Here is a 13,777-nt window from a genome sequence, read left to right as displayed (position 1 = left end):
TCTGCTCCCTGAAATGCTGCTGAACTCTTTAGATAATCTGCAGTCCAAATATGTTTTAGGTGTCCCAAGGCAGTAGGGAATTCACTGTTGATCATTTTCACAACTGGCTACATTTATAAGTACAGATTTTTAAGATTTGTATGTGGGGCTTATTGGTTAAAAGCCATTAGCTTCAGGTTGTACCTTTAGGGTATTCTAGAGTCCCCAAGCCTATTCAGGGAGTAGAGAGATTTGGCTTTGGACCTCAGGCATGCTTTCACTCCTATTGCAAAAGAAGCAAAAGGAGACAAACTACCCATGTGTGCATCTGTTATAAGAGAAGGGGCTGTGCTTTTAGCACTTGCTGCTGGCTAAGTAAAGCTTTTGCAAATCCTCTTTCTTAGGCTCCCACTCTGAAAATATTTGAAGAACATAAGAGCACTGCCAACAGGGGAGCTGATTCTCCTAATAGCTAAGTTCTCTAAAATTTAGGTTTAGCATCTCATGGATCTAGTCCATCTTTGTGTTTTGTATATGAGAATAGATAGAAGAGCTAAGTGAGTTGCCAGAGATATCGTGGACTATCTCTATCCAGTGACCTGTATCAACTCTGTCCCAAATGAGAAGCAAATTGTGACAACAGAGTAAGAGGGACAAAACACCTGTCAGTAGTCCAAGCAAATACAGTCTTTGAAAGCTGCCAAAAGTAAACCATGTCAGACTGCTACAGGCAAAGGTGTGTAACTATTGTCACTTGCTCAGGATGCTGCACTGACGTGGATCAGTGTTGTTGTGATGGAAATAGGACAAGTAATTTTTTAGATAATGAGGTCTTGAGACTTTGGAGGGCATAGCTAAAGATCATCATCCTACCTCCAGAAAATAATGTAGATTTATGTCATTAGTACAGGAGTTTCTTTTATATTCATAAATACAAACTAGGGGTGAAAAGCAATATAAGTTTATTGTCAGTTTTGGTTTTTTTTTGATTTTCCTTTCTCACAAGCTACTGTTCAGTCAGCCTAAGGGTTAATAAATTATTTTTTCTGGATTAAAAGTAAACTTCTTATTTTAAGTTAGTGAAAACAGACAGGAAGACAGGTACACAACTTGTGTATATAGGAGTTACGTTTTTGAAGGACTTGCAAAGTCAGTCGCAATCTTTATAGTTGATTACTGATTCCAGTGTTGTCTTGGGACAAATAGTACAGTTATGTAAAGTCCACAGGAAAAAAAACCCAACAGTGTTTAACATTCTTTCATTTAATTCATCTCTTGCATTGTAAGGAGAGGCTTTAAATACAAGCAGCTTTTCAAAACCCATGCATTTCCAAACCAGTCTCAGTAAGACTGACACTACCACATCAATTACTAGCACAGGCCAGCTATAAAATTACAAAACCACTCAGCCATCTGTATAATTAAATGCAAACCAAAGTAATCAAGCAAATGCTAAAGAAAATGTCTTCATCTGGTAAGCTTTGTAGGTAAAGGCCTATATCTACTGTTCTGCTTGGAAAGGCATGTACCTTTGTCTCCGAAGGTGCGCCAGGCAGCTGCTTCCCATTTTTTCAAACAGCATATATAGCTGATAAATACAGATTTATTAGTTGGGTACTGTCTGTTGCTGTGTTAAAGTCAGTATCTTAAGCACAAATACCAAAGAATCAAGAAAAGGAGGTGTGAATCAAAAGTGGCTGTGTAATGTCTGGGTGTGTCTGATAACACAGGACTTGGTCTCTGCCTGGCTCTTAATTGCTTACATAATTCTCCCCAGCTAAATAGCATTGCTTTTGTTAATAAGGTAGTCTCATAGTTTCTTGGATGCCTTGAGAAGACAGAAGTGAAGCTGTGAATCTAGGTTAATTGAAATGCTTATGTGATGGTGATGTGCCAGATTCTCTGCTGTAAGTCTCAGGAGGAAACTTGCAGTAAGTGTAGCTTGTAGACTAAGGACAAAGTGACCTCGAGTTTTCCTTTGCTGCTTTGTGCATTTAGGTGAAGCTTAGGGCTCTGTGGCCCATAGGTGTAAATCACAGCAGTTTGAGAGACTGCTGTGATTTATGAAATCCTTGCTGTTATGCTGTCAGTAGGCTGTTTATACCTCACAATACCTTGGAGCAGAGGAGAGTTTCTGTTGCTCTTCTTTCTGCTGTGAGAATTATCTCCAGCACTTCCTTTACATGACACATTGTAAAGGTTGAAGTGTTGGAAATATGCAGGAGTACAACACTGCTGGTCCTTTGGAAGTGCTGGCCAGAGCTTCTCAAAGATGTCTCTGTCTCCTTTTAATTTGACAAGGGGATTGATTCAGACCTGTCACTTGTATGCCTGTAACAATCTCTTCCAGTGAACATGTACCTGTAAGAACAAAAGCATTTCTGATAGTTTATTCTGTATTTAAGATCAAACATTTAAACATTAGATACCGAATGGGAATTATGAGAAATGTGGCCAAAGTCCCATGTTTTCCTAGATGAGACATAATCTGAACCAGCATGTTCATCTTGATCTGATCCAGAATTCTTTAGCAGAACAAGAACCCATGTACACATTGTCCTTTCTCCATCCTGTGGCAATTCATGTTGCACAGTACACCTCCAAATAAAGTTCCTAGATACTATCTTGCAGGCTGGTGTGTGGTGTTGCAGAAAATTGCATTAAGAAGAAAGGGGATGCCAGGAAGAAAAAGCTTTGTAGCCTTTCAATGGGAACACTCAGCAGGATGGAGGCAGAGAGGTAGGTGGCAAACTTAGTGACCTTCGCAGTTATACAGCTATTGAGATTTTTTGAATTGTCATCTTGGACTTTGGTGTAAGAACCACTGGAGGCACCTAATCAATCTTTCTTTTGATCTGGCCTTTTGCCATAAGTATTGAAGAACTGGCTTGGAAAATGACAGTAAAACTCCAGGCACTGAATGCTCCCTGCAATTAGGGGGAAATGCCAGTGGAAGATGACTTGGATAGAGCAAGCTAAAAAAAGATGATTAGTGTAGAGGTTCTGTGTGTGTCTCTGAATACCCACATTATGTGTCTCTGCATTAGCACTGTCATTCCTGTGATCTGCTTTTCATCAAGACTTAGCTACTGTTAATTGTGGGGAAACCAAGCCAGTCCAGCTGATAGCGGGGTGTAAACAACTACAGCTGCTGGGCCTGCTCTCAGGGAACTTGCAGCGCTGTTAGATACAAATAAGAACAGTTGTGAGTGCATGAGTGGAAACACAGCTTTGCATATAAGGGTTTACTGTCTTCGAGAAATGACATCACTTTGTATTTAAACAGCATCAGAGTCAAGAAGGAAGGAAGGAAGGAAGGAAGGAAGGAAGGAAGGAAGGAAGGAAGGAAGGAAGGAAGGAAGGAAGGAAGGAAGGAAGGAAGGAAGGAAGGAAGGAAGGAAGGAAGGAAGGAAGGAAGGAAGGAAGGAAGGAAGGAAGGAAGGAAGGAAGGAAGGAAGGAAGGAAGGAAGGAAGGAAGGAAGGAAGGAAGGAAGGAAGGAAGGAAGGAAGGAAGGAAGGAAGGAAGGAAGGAAGGAAGGAAGGAAGGAAGGAAGGAAGGAAGGAAGGAAGGAAGGAAGGAAGGAAGGAAGGAAGGAAGGAAGGAAGGAAGGAAGGAAGGAAGGAAGGAAGGAAGGAAGGAAGGAAGGAAGGAAGGAAGGAAGGAAGGAAGGAAGGAAGGAAGGAAGGAAGGAAGGAAGGAAGGAAGGAAGGAAGGAAGGAAGGAAGGAAGGAAGGAAGGAAGGAAGGAAGGAAGGAAGGAAGGAAGGAAGGAAGGAAGGAAGGAAGGAAGGAAGGAAGGAAGGAAGGAAGGAAGGAAGGAAGGAAGGAAGGAAGGAAGGAAGGAAGGAAGGAAGGAAGGAAGGAAGGAAGGAAGGAAGGAAGGAAGGAAGGAAGGAAGGAAGGAAGGAAGGAAGGAAGGAAGGAAGGAAGGAAGGAAGGAAGGAAGGAAGGAAGGAAGGAAGGAAGGAAGGAAGGAAGGAAGGAAGGAAGGAAGGAAGGAAGGAAGGAAGGAAGGAAGGAAGGAAGGAAGGAAGGAAGGAAGGAAGGAAGGAAGGAAGGAAGGAAGGAAGGAAGGAAGGAAGGAAGGAAGGAAGGAAGGAAGGAAGGAAGGAAGGAAGGAAGGAAGGAAGGAAGGAAGGAAGGAAGGAAGGAAGGAAGGAAGGAAGGAAGGAAGGAAGGAAGGAAGGAAGGAAGGAAGGAAGGAAGGAAGGAAGGAAGGAAGGAAGGAAGGAAGGAAGGAAGGAAGGAAGGAAGGAAGGAAGGAAGGAAGGAAGGAAGGAAGGAAGGAAGGAAGGAAGGAAGGAAGGAAGGAAGGAAGGAAGGAAGGAAGGAAGGAAGGAAGGAAGGAAGGAAGGAAGGAAGGAAGGAAGGAAGGAAGGAAGGAAGGAAGGAAGGAAGGAAGGAAGGAAGGAAGGAAGGAAGGAAGGAAGGAAGGAAGGAAGGAAGGAAGGAAGGAAGGAAGGAAGGAAGGAAGGTAGGTTACTGCTTGGAAAAAATACGACTTTTCTATCTGTCCGTTTGTCCAGCATGTACAGTATGTTTAACTACTGTTATTTCTAGACTTGGCTGTCAAATACTAAATGGGATTAGTGTATGAAGAGGCTGACATAGAGATGATCTCAGTTTTGCCCCAGTCTTTGGTGATGGGGACAATATTAAAATGAAACACTACACATGGATAAGAAAAACATATCTTGTAACACTTTAATTTTCCATGTTTATGGATAAGAAAAATTAAGGTATTAGAGGAGGCAATTGCAAATTGGAAGAAAACTTGGAAGATTTTGATGTGAGAAAGCTGAAGTTATTGGGAATTATTAGGAGATGTTTTCGTGTACCATTTTTATAGGAGAATAAAACCTTCTGAAGGATATCACGCTACTTCAAAAGTAAAAAGAACTCACTTCATGTAGGATAGCGATGCCTTATGGGGTGAAATAGAGAGGTAAGTATTAGTCAAATCCTTGAAGATTTGGATTGGTAGGAACTACAAGGACCAGTCCTGGTCCCACTTGTTTAACTTTTTGAAATTGGAACCTTTTTGTTTACCAGCATGAAATCCAGGACTATGCTATTGATGCTGTTTGCATCAGACAACATCAGTGGAGAGCTGAGGGTTGGGATATTGCTCAGAAGATCTAGATCAGCTCAATGATGGGATTGATAGAAACAGGACATTATTAAATGGTAGAGTCTATAGAGGGAGTGCCCTTGGGGACTAGTAAAAAATTCTGATGTAATGTGGGAATTTACCACTTAGAAATAGCTGAGGATAATTACTTCAGGCTTACGTTAACTAATGAAAATGCAGAATTAAAAAGCATAAATGGAATTGTAAAATTTAACAAAGATACTCAAGTGAGATAGGATAGGACAAGATCCAGTGAGAACACTGGGACATAAATAGTTCCATTCCTCTGATTGGAGAAGAGGAACTGAAAATGGGAATTTGGCAGAGATTAAAGGAACAAAGCAGCCTGTTTTATGTGAGGTAGCTTGAATAACTCAGTTTTCTAGATCCAGCAGAGAGGTGAATGAGAATATGGTTGTGTCTAAAGATACACCAAAGACAGTAACCAAGGAGTTTAAGAGCTGTACATTACAGAAGAATGCTGGCAGAAGAGCATATGTGAGTAAACTGGTCACAGATAAGCACAGATGGGAAATAAGACTGTTTCTAGTTATGCACAATGTGGGGTTAGTACAACCTTTGTCCAAGTAAAGGCAGCCAGAAAATACCTACCTGCCGTATATCAGTGCACTTTGAAAGGGCCATAAGATATGGTGTCTGGCACCACAGGGACTGGAGTCGGGAGCTCTCAATGTCATTTTCAGCTCTTATGTGGCTGCAGACATAAGGGTTTGTAAGAAGCATAGGGTAGTCTGGATGAAGGTTATCAAACTATTTCATGATCAGTTAAAGACCTGGTGGAAGTTACGTTTTTGTTCAAGAACTGCAGTGAATGTCATAAAAATCAGCACAGTGTGGACATAACTAAACTGGCTGCTTTTCTTTGCTGAAAGAAAATAACCTGGAGGTTATTTCTATGTGTGAACCATTAAATATTATGTTTTTCTCTGATGCAGAAAATTTGTTTTGGATGCTTGAAAGAATGTCATAGCATGGATATACTTAGGATGAGGAAACCCTACTCAAGGGAACTTGAAGCAGAATTCTACTTCTTAGAAAGCTGTCCAAGGACTTGGTATCCATGAAGCAGGACAAAGGGGAAGTTCTTCCTCACAATGAAGCTGGTGACCTGCACAAAGGCACCAAGTTTGTTGGGTCACCAAGGAGGAGCATGAGAATCACAGCTTCCTACTCTGGGAACCAGCCTGCTCCTTTGGGAGGTGTGTCCCCATCCCTCACAACTGGGACAAAATCAAAGTGGTCACAGGAAGGATTGAGCGTAGTCCACCTCAACAGAGTCTCTGTTAAAGGGTCTCTGCTACCTAAGTAAATGCTCTGGTCATTGAACTGTTGGGTAACTGGGGACTTTCTTCCAACACAGTTCATCCCCTTCTTTGTTTTTTTTCCAGCCAAAACTATTCATCAAATTTGAAGCAAATAGTTTAGACATGACTGAAACCACATTTTCCAGGGAATTAACTATTAAAATAAATAAATAAATCACCCAACTCTAACTATTACCTCTTTTAAAATCCATGATGCTTCTTTTCCACATAAATTGAAACTTTTTTTTTATTAGTATATGTAGTTAAATGTAACAGTTTGACCCATCTATCCAGCCAGGGTAGTAAATTGGGGCTCCTTAGTAATGCTGTTCTGGAGTGCACAAGCTGTTTTATAGCACTTACAACTAATGCTTATTTCTTCAGTTTACTCATATTTTTCTTTTTTTTTCTGCAGCCCCTTTCATCCTATCAGTTCCAACAGTTGATCACTGTAGGAGAGGGAACTCTTCTCTATTACATTTTCACGCTTTTCTGGTCAACTAATTTAAACTAATAGAAAAATAAAATACTTTTTGCAGTGAGCCTTGTGCTAACTTGTTGATATTTTAAATAGATTATGCCATTCCACTAGATACAAGCTAAACTATTGAAAACAAATCAAATAAAAGGATATAACTAGATGTAGTTTTTAATAGTGTTAAAACTATTCAACCAGAACAAGATGGGTTGGAACTAGATTATCATCGAGGTCCTTTGTAACCTAAACCATTCTGTGAATCCATGCCTTTGTGATTTCTGGTCTGCTGTCTTGGACCTTGTAGCACTCCAAGCATTGCATCTCATCTTTCCAACTGGTAGTGTCCAAATACCCTCCCTAGGCCGCGGCGAGCAGCCCTCTGATGCATCCCGTACAGCATTTCTAGGGACTGTTGGTTGCCGTGTGCGATTTGCAGCTGGCCAGGAATGTGAAGTGGCGGTTTGCTTCAGAAGCCATGAAGGATGGTTGTAGACACCCCTCTAGTGGCCCCGCAGCGTCCGGGACGCCGGGAGCAGCTCTGGCATCCCCGGGCTCAGCAGGGGCCGATGTGCTCCTCTGTGCAGCTGGGTCCTCTGCGGGGCTGGGGAAATGGCAGATAATGTCAGCCTTTTTCCATTTCACCAAAGTTTCCCTGGAAACTCTGTACCAGTTCAGGGTGTTTAGAGTGTATGTTTCACACAAGCCTTGATACTTCAAGGCTGAACCCATTTCACTGGCCACTGTAAAAAAACATGTACTGGGAGGTGGCATGAGGAAAAGGTTAATTCTGTCTAAGTTTTTTTAAATGTCAGTTTATTAACCCAGAGTGAGAAAAAACTTTGTCATCATTGAAAAAAAAAGGCAAGTTATACTTGAAGATTAATTAAATTTCAGATCTTCTTGTCTCTTTAATACAAGACTGATAGAATACCAAAGGGAAAAAGAAAAACCAAAAAATCCCAAAGTATATGTGAAATAAACATAAGGAACACTTATTTGTATATGTGTACAGTTCAGCTTCTCAACTGAAATTGCCAATAAGATGCTAATTATGTTTATGTGTTTGGAACATTGAATTTATTTTGTTTTTTAATTTGTTAAAGGACATGCAGCAGAAATGAGAATCCTGAGATAGCAACTTTAAAGATAGTGAAGACGTCTCCAGTACTGTCCTCAGAAAGGGCGCTGTCCCAGGGCACCCACTGTGGTTACTTCATGGAGAACAGCATGTCTGGGAATTGCCCTTGTGGTGCTGGTGCTGGACCCCCCTATGGAGGATCCCGGGAAAGCTGGCACACTGAGGAGTCACTGCAGAGCAGAACTGATCAGAGTTTGCAAAGGAGATCAAGACAGTCCCCCCTTTTTGCAAATGGGCACAACACAGAGGAATGATTTGTTCCAGAGGCAGCAAGCTGCCTGACAGCAGCAGGATGTGGTGTTGAAAGGAGATACGGGTTTATACGTAAGTAAAACTGTCCTTAAAGGACAGCCCACACTGAGATTTTCCCTGTATGGAAACAGAAACTACAGTCTCATCCTTCTGATAATGGTAGTTCTGTATCTCAGTAATTCACCTGTACTACCAGTACTACCATTGTGAATCCATTATTACTTTTAAATAAGAATTACCTATACAAAAATATCATAGTGCAACAATTAAGTAAATTATACTTAGAGCTGAACTCAGGCTCATTTCAAAGCCAGCATTTGCTGTCAGTAAAGCCATGGCTGAATGAGTATTTCTGGTTGAACCTTGATTTTGTTAAACTGATTGGAAGCAACTGACTGAACACAACACACTATCCTGATCAGGTTTTGATTTCAAAGGTGGTAAAAAAACTTTTTAAGTTGCATTAAGGAGACTTCCCCCCCTGCCCCCTTTAGCTCCAACTTATTTTCCCTCCAACTTATAAACCCTGCTTTGCAGACTTCCCTTCTTACAACCCAAAAATAGCTCCATGTGTCAATTTAAGAGATGGACAATTGGCATAAAGTCAGCAGAGAGAGCATAAATGCCTGAGAAGTTTTTAGGCGACATCTCTGTAAACAATTGCTGTTGTCTTGTTTTCATTTCCAGGCAACTGATCCTCAGAGACACATAGAATACAGACAACAATATCTGGACAACTTTCCAATCCCTTCTTTCCAAGCAATTAATACTTTCTCTGTGTATAAAGGAACAGTATTTTACAGATTTGGAGTAAAATATATATTGATTGGAAAATTCTTGTTTTAAAGAGTCTAATCATCATCTAATATCACAAATTTAAAGTCTTTTTGAAAGAAGTAAAATTCCTGAGCTTCAACCTGCAGTAAATTTTTAATACAATCTAGAGCATTTCAGACCAGGAGAAACACATAATAATCAATAAATACACATTAATCCACATTTCCCTCTTCTGCTGCACAGTGGGCCAGGGTTGTCAATGTTTTTTTGAGTCAAAACTACTAATCTCTGCATGAAGACTGACAGCCAATGTGTCAATTTTGGCAATTTGAAAGACTAGCATTCGTTTCTATCCCTTTATTCAGTTCTTTAAGATAAATCTGCAATTAAGTCTTTTTTATCTCAAAAGAAAGGCAATGCTAATGCTTTCACAGTATTTTGCTTTTACTTTGCTTTATTTTAACCTCTAATCATAGGAAGAATTCATCCTGTATCTCTATATTTCCCTCATTAATATTCTCCCAGGACAGGATAATATTGCATAATTTCAAATGTGTTTGTTTTCTCTTCAGCTGAATAAATACAGAAATCACCTCCAACAGCTTCTTGTCAGCCTGAAGACAATGTCGCACACATGGCTGGGCAGGGAGATTTTTCTCCTGAGAAATTGTTTCTACACAAAGTATTACTGGCATTGATGGTGAGAATGTTGCTTGGTAAAAAGGTTCTCTGATGATCTGTGGGGAGTAGCATTGTCAAGTTCTAGCTCCTGACTGAATTCTGTGCAACCTGCTTTAGCGTATAGGATGGAGGCACTGTGTGGATATTGTCCTGTTTTTGTAGGTCTTTTAGGGATTGTGAAAAGATCACAACTAACTTCTGGGAACCTTGATTTGATCCCTGAATGCCCAGCTAGCAGCAGAGTGTCTGGTATTGGCCACAGCGCACTGCGGTTCAGGAGAGCTCCAAGGGTCTCACTGTGGCCTGGTGTTTATAGGGTCACAAGAGAGTTGGCTTTAGTCACAGTAATTTTCCATCCTGGCCACAATTCAAGTAGGTAACTTTCTTTGAAAATTTGATAACAAAAGTTTTATTCCACTTAGGTTGTTCAGGACACAAAAATAAGTTTTCAAGGCTGTTCATTAAAACAGGAGCTTGTTAGACAGAAAAAGTTCCTGGAAGAAAAGAGTGTTTCTGGTAAGCTCAAGAGAAGCTCAACTAGCTGCTCTTTGTCAAGGCTGATGAGCATTTCTGGGATCATAGTGTGGCTGGGGTGGGGGGAATGCACCACCATAGTGGCCTAAGAGAAGCGAATAAGAGTTGTGATGTGCTGAGCTTGAATCTTTGAATTTGCTGTTACAGCTTCTAGGATTGTCTTCTATAACCCCATCCCTTAATCTAGAGTCAACTGGAAACACCCCTTCATTCATGATCACAAGGTGAGGAGCTTCCATCAGCCCATGTCCACATGATGGGTGTCTGGAGAGCACAGCTCCAGACCCTCAGATCACTCATGGTCTGCCTGCACGGGTGGCAGGGAAGGAAGGAACCAGGCTGCCCTTTCTCTGCAAACATTAAATTTCCTTCAAAACGCAGATCATGCTTTTTGACTAACAAGTATCCGAGTCCTTCAGTAAACATCTACAAACAGTGAGAAGCCTCCTCTAGATTTATATAACCTACACAACCAAGGATTGCTTATATGATTTTAGCCTCAATGCACTTTCTCTCAAGTTACTCCAGGCAGATCAGAAGTGGAACCAAAAATAGCAGATTCGTGTTCCTGATAAACACTTCAGCAGTTACTGAGGTCCCAGCAGGGGGCAAGGGCCAGCCCATGCCGGGATCATGGAACACAAGGCTTTAGAGCTTGCAGCCAGCCCAACATGCTGGGAGCAGCTCATGGGCTGGCCAGCAGGTGAACCTTGCCACTGACAAGGACAAGCTAAAATTACTTTTGAAATCAGTGTTTAATTATGCTTATAAAATTAGGCTCTTCATACACACCAAAAAGATTATTCAAAATGAAGAGAACTGCTGACTTTCAAATGCTTTCCAACAGACAATAATTTGCAGGAATCTTCTCTCTTCTTAAAAAATCACATTATTTAAAACTGTACTTCACATCTGAAAACTCTGACAAGTGACTTCCCATACCAAGTAAGGGCTGAACTGGGAACCTGTGGTGCTTTTTACTGTAAGAATCAGCAAAACCAGGTATTTAATTATTATGGGTCCTGGCTGTTGCTATTGCTGATTGATGCATTAACATGCTTAGCCATTCTTACTGAAGGGAAGGCAGAAAGAGTACTAGAAACTTTTAATTTATCAGAATCCTCAAATAACCAAGAGAACTTCTTACACATACAAATGTACTGAAAATGAACAGATGTAGAGTCGGCAAAAATAATAACCTTTCAGAAAAAAAAAATCAAGCATTACTATACAAATTCAGAGTAAGGTCCTGTCACATTTACAAGTGAGCTTGTAACTTGTGTCTAAGTTCAGCATCACTTGGGAATTTCTCAAGTCCAAGTTGAATCTTTTCAGCTGGTTAGTGCACTGAGCTTATACACAACATTGTTTTCCAGCATCACCAATGGGTAATACTGTATGTAATCAAGTAGCAAAAGCAGTGGTTTAATCTTCAAAAGTCCATTCATTCTGCTGAAGGTGCACTATTAAAACAACAGATGTATTTTATAAAATAGTAGCAGTATAATTGTCATATTACAGCTTCTTCCATTTCACGGTGACAATTGTGTGGCTAAAAACATTAATTATACTGCTAGAAAACCTGTACAAATGAGTGAGGAAAAACAATCACTAGAGATTTGTTCAAAATGAACAATCCAAATGTTTCATTTAAATGGATTGTTCCACTGTTGAAGATAAACTTCCTCAACATTTTTAAGATGGTTGTTTTGTGAAAATGTACTTCCTTACTCTATAGATAAGGTAGGTAATGGCTAACAGTTAGAGGGTCAGTTTAGATTAAGTATTAGGAAAAAATTCTTTATTATGAGGTGGAGGCACTAGAACAGGTTTCCAAGAGAAGTTGTGGTTGCCTTATCATCTCTGGAAGTGTTCAAGGCCAGGTTGGATGGGGCTTTGAGCAACCAGGATGAGAGGAAATGGCCTCAAGCTGCACAAGGGAGATTCAGGTTGGACGTCAGGAAGAATTTCTTCACTGAAAGAACTGTGAAGCACTGGAAGGTGCTTCCACTGGGAGGTGGTGGAGCCATCATCCCTGGGGGAGTTCAAGGAATGACTAGATCTGAAACTCAGTGCTATGGACTACTTGACATTGTGCTGTTTGATAGTCTTGGAGGTCTTTCCAACTTAAATAATTCTGTGACGTAGGGGAAGCTGTCCCTGCCCAAAGCAGGGATGTTGGAATTATGTGACCTTCAAGGTCCCTTCCAACCCTAACCATTCTAGGATGTTATGATCATGTAACAAAAACCCACCCCAACACAGAGCATTCAGAAATCGTTAGTGTTGGAAATTTTTATAGGTTTTATGGGAAACATTGTCCTGAGTTGCTGAACTGGTATAGGGGGAATCAATGCTTCTCTTCAGCACAGACCTCCCTGCCCCACCAAAACAGAACAGCTATGTAAAACATCAAATAGAGTTTGCCATCTGAACAGACGCCAGTCACTGAAGGAAAAGGACAATTTTCCTGTGCAAAAAAATGCTTTCTTCGTTTTAACCCTCATTCCCAGCTTCACTGGAGGAGCAGCACCTTCCTCATTTTTACCATGTTCTATGTATTAATTGTGCTGTCACTTTTCTTTTATTTATTATTATTACAGCTCAGCTTGTGGTTTGAATTTCATAGACAAAAAAAAATAGCATCCTATTTTTTCCAGAAGTCCTGTATTCTGGAGCCAGAAGTTGATAGGACAGATACAAAAATTCAAGATTACTTTCTGACACAAGATTGCACTTGGTGTTTTTTCCCCCATTTGCAAAGTATACTACTATTTATTTTGCAGAATTAGGGACCGTTGTGGAAAACTGCATTAATTCTCAATCTGTATTTAGGTACATTTATGCTCATCAGTGTCACCTGTGCCACCTTATTTGTACTGTAAAACACAGGGCATTTAATTTCAGTGCACCTGTCTAAAATAGCTGTAGAGCTGCTGGCTAGAACATGCAGGGTTTAATTAGCTTTGATGGTCTCATTTGTGAGTAGATGTATAGTTGTCTATACTGTGTGACCCAAGGACTTGGGACTTCCCATTTAAAGCCAAACCTGCCAACCCACCCCTACAGAAACCATACTGGGATTAATTGAGCCCATGCACAGCATTTGTGCAATGACAGTTCACTCCCTTAGAAAATCCAGTATACAAATTCAACAGCTTTGTTTTATGGATACGAAAGATGGATAATACAGACACAGTCCTAAAGTATTTTACCTATTTTTGCAAGCTGAGCCACAAAGACGGCACAATACTCAGCTAAGGTTCTGCTGTATGTAAACTCCAGAAACTGGAATGGACCAATTTAAGTAGTTATTGATCATTCTTCTGAAAATTGCTGAAGTACTGTGGCATCACAAGATCCAGATTTAAGTGTTATCTGACAGTACCATGTAAAACATTTTAAATTTTCACAGAATTTTAATTGCTTGTAGTTACTCAGTGAACTGCAGCAAAGGCAACCCAACATGTTTCATTACACTA

Source organism: Fringilla coelebs, assembly GCF_963513975.1.
Source record: "Fringilla coelebs genome assembly, chromosome: 3".
NCBI lineage: Eukaryota > Metazoa > Chordata > Aves > Passeriformes > Fringillidae > Fringilla > Fringilla coelebs.
This window is presented reverse-complemented; position numbering follows the sequence as displayed.